Below are 9,169 nucleotides of genomic sequence, written 5' to 3'. Positions count from 1 at the left end.
CCTCTGCCCAGTGCACCCCCACTTAGTCCATGCCCTTTGGTTGTGTATATAGTTCTTCTCAACATCTTCCTGTCTACTCCACTCCCTCCTACTATGCTTCTTAATTCCTGTATCATCTCCCTCCCTTTCCCCCCTTCCTCCTCCCCACTGACCTCCCCCCATAATGTTCTCCATACCTATCATTCTTTTCCCACTCTCATTGCCTACTTAGTTTGCGTTTGTTTCAATTCCTTAGCTTCTGTTGTTGGTTGTTGTGATACAGTTTTTATTTTAATGTTCATAGTTTTGATCCTCTTTCTCCTAAACAAGTCCCTTTAACATTTCATGTAACAGTGATTTGGATCTGATCAGAGAAGGAAAACTCTGACTCCAAAAAACCTCTGCTGCCTTGCGGCATACCTCTTTAGGGGAAAGGCTAAGGGAGTAAACCCCGACAGAAAATCCGGAGCCGGAGTCCCTAAGGCGGTTTGACGTGTAGTCAATACCGGCAACTCCTGGGGCGCACCTGAAGCCAAGCTGTATTGACTCCGTCTTTCCCTTGGACCCTTCAGCTGCGAAGAGAGGGGGGGTCTGCTGCATGGGCAACAGCAGACCCTCCATATCACCCTGCCCAGGCTCTGTAGCTTCAGCTTCACTGGAGAGGACACTCCAGCGTCATCGCAAGATGTCGATTCAACACGGGAGGAGACAGATACCGTGTCACTCCCGAGTTGGACTGCACAGCCATTTTCGGCGGTGCAGATGGACTCTTAAGAAGCTACACCATCGTCTCTCGAGACGGACGGCTGCCGCCGCCGCCGCCGATTTGGATCTGATGAACTCCTTCTGTTTTACTTAGTCCTAGAAGCACTTTCTCTGCCTTTTCATTCTGAATGAGAGTTTCACTGGATAATCTTGGTTGTAGGTTTTTGCTTTTCATTTCTTTGAATATTTCTTGCCAGTCTCTTCTCGCCTGCAGTTTCTTTTGAGAAATCAGCTGATAGTCTTATTGGGACCCCTTTGTATGTAATTCTCTTCTTCTCTCTTGCTGCTTTTAGAATTCTCTCTTTATCCTTAATTTTTGACATTTTGATTATAATGTGTCTTGGTGTGGTTCTTCCAGGGTCCTTTTTTTTTTTTTTTTTTAACTCTCTGTGCTTCCTGGACCTGTAAGTCTATTTCCTTCCCCAGGTTAGGGAAGTTCTGCTTCATTATTTTTTCACATAATTTTTCAATTTCTAGTTCTTCTTCACATTCTGGCAACCCTATGATTTCGATGTTGGTCCGCTTATAGCTGTCCCATGGGTTTCTGAGCCTCTCCTCATTCTCCTCACGTTTCATTTCCTCTTTCTGCACTGGTTGACTCTTTTTTCCTTCCCTGTGTTCCAATTTGTTGATTTGATCCCTCACCACTTGTTTTGTATGTGTTCATTTCAGCAGGACTAGCCATCATTCCTTCCCTGTCTTGTTTAAGATCTGCTGTTAGGTCTGTAAGCATTTTTATAACCAAAGCTCTGAACTGTGCCTCAGAAAGATTTCCTGTCTGCTGTTTTGTTAGAGTAGATATTTGCTGTCTGGTCAGCTGCATCACTGGGATCTCTATCATGATCTGTGCCATCCTTGCAGTTTTATGTTTACCTTTGCTTTCTGGGCAGGGCTGTCACACCTCCTATGCTATAGGGGGCGGAGCCCAATGCACTCATCACAACCGGGTGACCCTTCTCACCATGTTGTGGCATTTTTGTGGGGGCAGGGGTCCAAGATGGATTCCTGCCGTTCACTCTCCGCTGAGAGACTGGGAGCCTCCTCCTCTGTCCCCACCCACTCTGGGCCTCACAGTCCAAGGCAATGGGGGTCTGCCTTCCCCGGAGTTGGAATCGCAAGCTGACGGGTCTGGTCTACAGCCAGGGGTGCTGTCCAGGCGCTTCTCGCCTCCCCTTAAATATGGGTGTCTATGCTTACCACCGTCCCACCACCATTGCCGTTGCTGCCGCCACCAGCACAGTTTGACCTCTCCACCCCAGCTTCACACCTCCTACCCTTCTGGACAAGCACCACTTCTTTATAACTTCCTACGTTGGACTTCCATTTATTTTCTGGAACTTCTGGTTATTTCTGGTTTTGCAGTAGTTGTAGTCCTTCTTAGTTGTGGAGAGAGATGGAGCGTGTCACTCTAGGCCTCCATCTTGGCTGGAAGTCTCCTGTGCGTGTTTGCCTGTGTCTTAGGTAGAGCTGTTGCTCCTGTTACATTGTAAGGGGCTGAGCCTTAGGGATTCCTCAATTTTTTATGTTAGCTTGCTATTGTATACTCAACCTTTGACTGAAAGATGAATAAAGCTTTTATTAATTTAGCTGACATTACTAAATTACTTATTTTCTTAATGACTTTTATCTAATTAGAGTCTTAATCTGAAATGACTTTCTTCCCTTAACTGTGAACTTTCTACTAGCTTGTAAGGATGGAGAACCCGTTACACCAAGACAGGGCACACATTTGTGCAAGTTTAAGATCTCAGGGGAGAAGACAGGCCCCACCGTAAAGGAAGGCTCAGGGATCCAAATATTCTGACAGCCCTAAGACCTGATGATGGGGGGCCACAACAGGGGTCAAGTATGTTGTACATAACTGGCACTTGGTGAGCCAGGGGCCAGAGCACCAGGATAAATTGTTATTTGACTTAATAACCCACACCCCTGGAGGATGATGTATCTTCCAGTTCTCGGGGACAGACTATATTGGGGGACACGGGGGAGAGGAGTCCCTCTTCACACTTGTTTGACCACACTGCTGCTTGAGGAAGTGCTGGCTACCCCAGGAGTCCTGCTTCGGCCTTGCTTTTCTTGCTTATGGCTTGTGCTATTTGTGTGCATATATATTTATCTATTTACATTTTAATTCTTTCCCTCATGGCTAGAGGTGGTTACAAACGTACACATTTCAGTAGAGAAGAACAATTTATTAGTAACCTGGTTCACTCAGCAGGAGGATCAGGTGTCACTTTCTACTACTACTGAGTCCAAGTCCTCATAGGAGACTCCCTCCTTTGTTCTGGGGAGAGAAAAAGAAGGTCAAATCTTTTACTCTTGAAAGGAACAATGAAACTATTCATTATTTCCCCCTTTTAGACAGGAATTCTAAATAACTCCCAGTTATTTACATGTCGGAAGGCTCCTCCTCATCAGAGGAACCCATGTTTTGCAAATGCTGTGCCTCTTCTTTTTTGAAAGGGCCATATGCACCCCGCAGGCAGCTCCAGAAACCGCCCTTCTAGAAAACAGAGAGGGAAACATGAATCCTGCCTGTCCCCCACTTTGTCCCGCCACAGTGCTTGATCCTCCTGAAATTTACCTCCATCTGGCTTTCCACCGATCGGTCCTTATTCAGGAGTCGCGAGAAAAAGCCCCTTGGAGGAAAACGCATACCAAAATTAGTGATTTGTCCCTCGCCTTATTAGGATTAAATGGGTACCTGGGTCCATACTCAGAGGCAAAGTCACTATAGACCTGGGACCTTGGAAATGATTCTTTGCACACTGGGCTTCCAGGGGTTCTCTGTGTCTCTTTAAAATGTCCCTGCCATGTCTCTGGGGTGACCTCTGTGTGTGGTCTGGCATGGAGTACAGGCGGGATTTTCAGCCCGAAGCACTTTCCTGGCCCTTGGCCAAGCACCCTGAGGTGCATTGGGGTGGGGGGTGGGGAGGGGATGCACCGTCACACTGGGCAGAAGCAGTTTGCTCTCTCCAGAAGCATTTCACATCTGTCCCATTTAGACTTAGTCCCACATGCACCCTTTGCTGGGGGTGGGGCTGAGGGTAAGAAGGTGCTTTCAACTTTCTAGCTGCTTTATCCTATAGGTTAAATCACACAACTAAATGCCTGAGTCCAAATAGCAGTTAGCTAACTTAGCTAGCGTGCTGACTTTTGTACTGCAGGCTGTCACTGCCCAGCGAGTTGTGAAATCAGTTTACAAGTCACAACCAGCACTAGAATACAAAATATTCTTTTTGACTAAAACAGAATAGAAAAAAATCAGAGTGCATAATGAGTCTGTTTTAGAAACGACTTATGTCTGTGCGGTACGTGCGTACTGAGTTCTGACATAAAGTGTAGCTCACAGCCCAAGCACGGGGTAATCAATGGAGAGGCCCCAGCTGGAAAGGCACCATCTTCTTTCTGAAACTCACTAGCAGTGTGGCCATGGAGCAAGATATTTCCCTTCCTCCTCTCTGTTTCCTTGTTGTTAAAAAAAAAAAAAAAAGACAAACTACTGCGTAAGGTCTTGCCCAGTTAAAACTCTATGAGGTTGGGATAAAGGGAATAGAGAGAGTAGGGGCCTGAAAACCAGGAGGACGGGAAGGGAAATTTTTCTGCCACCTTACAGGAAGGACTCACATAGTCTACCTTTCGTCAGCCTTGAAGGAGACCAGAGCCTTTACCCTAAGGCCACGTGGCTTTTCCTATCCCTCCCCCAGAGCTTCTACCACCGGCAGGAATAAGTATAACCAAGACCTCCCCCTTTGTTCCCTGTTTCCTTAAAGGACCAGTGGCAGCAGATGCATCTGTGCCAGTCACACACTCTGTCAGCTTTGGCTACGGAGCTCATTTTGCAAAGTCCAGGCAAAGCACCAGAGTGAACAAGTGTTGTTTCCAAACTTAGCGGTTTCCTCACTGTAAAATGAGACTGAGGTAGAGTTCTAAGTTCTCCTCTAGTTCTTTCTTTTCTTTTTCTTTTTTTTTTTTTTAACTTTTCTAAGCATTTATTTTATGATAAATTTACTTTCAAGTCTTTCTTTCTTCAGTTCCTTATGGGACTTTTTATTTTTCTTTTATTTTCTATGCATCTTCCTCTTCTGGTTCAGGACCAAGCTGCTCTTTTTCAGGGAGGAGCATCTCAGTGCGGCAGGCCTGAGAGCCCTTGTGGGGGTTAATCCACCATGAGCGCCGTAAGCTCTGCGCTGCATCTTGGGAGCTTTGCTCACCTGGATGTGCTCAATGCCCAGAGAGTCTGCACCCCAACCCTTAAGTTCAGCACTGCTCTCTGCAGTTTTAAGCATGTGCAGCAAAAATGCAGCACTCTTTTGGGGGCACCAACCTGCACCCAGCCCCAGTCTTTGGCCTGGGCACTCCTACCAACTCCACCATTGTAAGGACAGAATGGCACATATTGCTTCTGCAAAGTGACATCCTTTAGCTGCTTGGTGGCTTTTCAGATATGCATACCCTTTTGGCCTGGCAGTTTCCCAAGTGTTCTCAAAGTGAACATGAATATTTAAAACTCTTGATTTGCATGATTTTGTGGGGTTTTCTGGGTCAAATGAGTAGCGCACCATTTTCAGAGGTCACCTCAGGCCACCTCCAGGAAGAAGCTCCTCTAGTTGTAAACTCCTACTTTGAAAACTGTCAGACTAATATTTACCTTGGCTTTCCTCCATCATTGTCCGCAGGTGTTCTTTTGGCACAGAACTGTTTTAGGAAGAAAGCGACATCACAATTATTCATCACAATGACCACTCTCTCTAAATCTTTATTTGTTCCCTTCTAAGTAAGGTGATAACTTTCTTGAGGACAGGAATTTGTTGAATATCCTTTGACTCTTCTTCCATAGTCCCTAAGTCCCTAGGATCTTGCAGGGAGCTGGCAATGCGTTTCATTGGCTGCTTTGGATAACATTCAGCAGTTAGTCCCTAATAAAAGCTCTTAGAAGTAGAAAAAGAAACTAAAAGTATCTACCGGAAACAACGCAGCAGCTTTGTTTTAAGTTCAAGAACAAGAGTAGGATGCCTGTTATTACTGTTACTATTCATCATTGTTGAGGAGGTCCTAATCAATTTAATAAGAAAAGTGAAGTATTGGAAAGAGACAAAACGCATGTGCATAGGAGATGATGCCAAACCTAAAAGTGCAAGAGCATCGACTAGAATTTTAATGTCAAGTAAAATGGCAATTCAGTAAGTAAATCCAAAATCAAATGATTAATACGCAAACCTCAAGAGTTTTCCCACGTACCACAAAAGACTAATTTAAAAATGAAAGAAAGATCCCACTTGCAACATCAATAAAAATGCATCAAGTACCTAGAAACGGACTTAACAAAAAATGCGTAAGACCTACGTGATCAAAACATTAAAATTCTTCTGAAGGACATTAGGAAGAATACACGACGTGAAGATACCGTGTTCCTAGTTGTTGTGAAGATGTCAGTTCCCTTCAAATGAACCTACCGATGTAATGCAATCTATTCAAATTCCAAGAGAGTTTTTAAACAAAACCTGGCCAGCTGGTATTTGGCAGGGAAAATATGCAGCAATAGCTACAAAATGTATGAAAAAGAAGATAAAAAAGCAGCAGCTTACCCTACCAGACATCAAAATATGTTATAAAGAAATTGGAATTACATAGTGATACTGTCACTGGTACAAAAAAAGATAACTAGATCAACAGACTAGAGTCCAAAGAGAGCTTTTTAGACCAGGAAAGAAAGAATGAGTCATTCAATAAAAGATTTTAAAACAATTAAATCTTCACGTAGGGGGAAAACAGTCAACCACACTAAAAACAAAACCAATACTAGACAGATTTCTTTTTTAAATTATGAATAAAAGAAATATTATAAAAAGGACTAAAAGACAATGTCAGAGACCACTTTCATGCCATGAGGTAACAAAGGCCTCGCTAACAAAACCCATACCCCATAAGCCGTGAGATGATCGGCAGATAGGGTGACAGAAAATCAACACACATCCTGCTCCGCACAGCCCTTGCCCTCTTCTCCCCTTGTTTGTTTGTTTTCTCCCTGTTGATTTATGGAAGTCCTTTGATATTAAATATCTTCATAGTTTCAGTGGTTTTCGTTGAATTTCAAAATTTCAAATATTTCTCAGTGTTGTGGTCTTTAAGGAGACAGAACAGTCAGGCAAACCATCCTCAAAAAGCTTATCATCTAACTGGGGAGAGGAAATAATGAAACCACATAAATAAACACAAATGCGAGATTAAACTCCATAGAAATTAAATGCATTATAGGAGTTTATAGAAAATCCAAAAAAGCAAAGGCCATATGCTCACTAGAGAGGGAGAGGGTATTGTCTGGGCACTGGCCAATGACTTCTTCCCAGAGACCTTGGCAAGCCACCCCCATGCTAGTCCCCAGCCCCTAGGCTCAGAAGTCAGACTCTTCACCAAGAGAGGGCTCACTTCTTCCGATCGGGGTAGTCTCACCTTGTCAATACTGCAGTGCTAATAAAAAATCAGAAGGCCAAGATTACGGCCTGACAGTGAGAATTACATCTGTTCCACAGACAACACCTGTGTCTACACGATCAGGGAAATACACTCAGAAGCACAGTCAGAAGGCTACTTGGTGAGAACAGAATTAGAACAATAGGAATCAGCTGAATCCCGTGTTTAAAGGAAAAGACTGCATTAGCTGGATCCATGCATCTCCCCAACAGGCACAGCCTGGCTAGTGGGCCGGACTCTCCACGTCTGCTGCCTGAGGTGCCATCTCTACTCTTAGGCACTGCTAGGATGGGCAATGCCCATGTCAGACTCTCCCTCACCTGTTCTGAGCTTTTATTGCTCACCAACCCTCCTGCAAATAGACATGTTTTCTTTAGCAGTTACACATCCAGCCAGGTATTTCTCAAGTCTGGTCGACCAGGAGGCCATTTGGTCCGTACACATCTCTGCTCTGCTCCATGATGTGTTGACCTTGGGGAGCTGCCTTTTAAAAACTTACTTACCATATTTTTAAGTTCTCATGGCAGGGGAATGCCTCACTACTGCCCACGCCCTGAAAGGGTGATAAATCTCACAGAAGAAGGAGGACTAGCAGGGCTGAAATAGGAATTTGAGCTGGCTTTTGAGAGATTCACAGGACTTGCAGCAGAGGCAGAGCAAAATAAGGGAATTTTAGATGGGCAAAGGCACGAACAAAAGTAGAAATGGGCATGGTGTGGCTAGGTTATGGTGGGGGGCTGCCATGACCATTGAAAATGTAAACAAGGTATTAGGTTGGATTAGTAGGGTAGTCAAGATTGTCAGCTAATTATATCACTTTTAATATTAGCTCCTACCTGTTGGGAAAACAAGCCATTGTGTAATTGAAGAAAAGGCACACAGGCAAGCTCCAGGAAGAGGTGAGTATAAATAAGACATGCTTTAGAGAGGCCTGATGCAGGATTTAGTTTGCTATGTTTTAACTGAACCTATTTACACCATGCTTTTTACACACTGGAGAAGAAAACCGCTAAGTAAATCTAATCAATTGACAAGATCACACTTTTATCTTTTAGCCATGTCCTTTTGACCAGGGTGACATAACTTTATGAGGGTGGAGAGTCTAAATCTCTCCTCAGTTCAGCCAACAAGAAATCAATGGTAGAAAGAGAGTAATTGGTAAGACATCAAATCAACATCATCCATTTTGAGTTGAAGAAATTTTGCTGTCATGTCTACTCTGGCCTAGTATAAGTTCTCACAATAGTACAGTGGCTTGTTATCTTGATTTCAGTTCCACACAATCTCTGGGAGTGGGCTTCCTTTAAAAATCTCTGGAATATAATGTGTAATAAAATAATAAAGCATATCTCAGCATTCATGACTAAAGAAAAATATCAAGGAGGAGTAGGTGGGAAAGTGGCTTTGATTTTCAGTTTGTGGGTTCTGACTCTATGCTAAAGACAGAATGTATTCTGGGAAGCTGAACGAACCGTTCGTTGTCTTACCGTAATGAGACAGAAGATTGCAGTTAAACCTGTCGCCACTACGATAACAGGAGAGGCTAATAGGAGTATCTCCTTATAGCCATATCTTGGCACATTTCTGATGACCTTAAAAGAGAAAAACAAGCAATAGTTTTAAAAAACAAACCAAAGAGATGGAAAAGATAAAAATTAACTATTCTTAAGCCTGTGCTAAAGAATAGCTAACTATTCTTAACTACCACTCTAAAATCCCACTCTTTCAGGTGAATGGCTTACGAGGAGAGACCCCAAAACCCCCAGAATTTATTTAAAAAATATTGTGTGTTTATCCTTACATGCTTAAACTTCAGTCCCCTTTACAGTACTCTCTATTTGATGCAATACACCTATTGAGACATTTTTTTCCACTGCTCAAAACGGTTTTTGAACTTGTCAATTTTGATGCCATTTAGTGCTTCTGCTGTTTTTTTTGTTTCACTGATTCC

The sequence above is a fragment of the Furipterus horrens genome, unplaced genomic scaffold (assembly GCF_987537825.1).
Source record: "Furipterus horrens unplaced genomic scaffold, mFurHor1.1.pri manual_scaffold_11, whole genome shotgun sequence".
NCBI classification, from domain to species: domain Eukaryota; kingdom Metazoa; phylum Chordata; class Mammalia; order Chiroptera; family Furipteridae; genus Furipterus; species Furipterus horrens.
The sequence above is the reverse complement of the archived record's forward strand: the minus strand, read 5'-3'. Positions refer to the sequence as shown.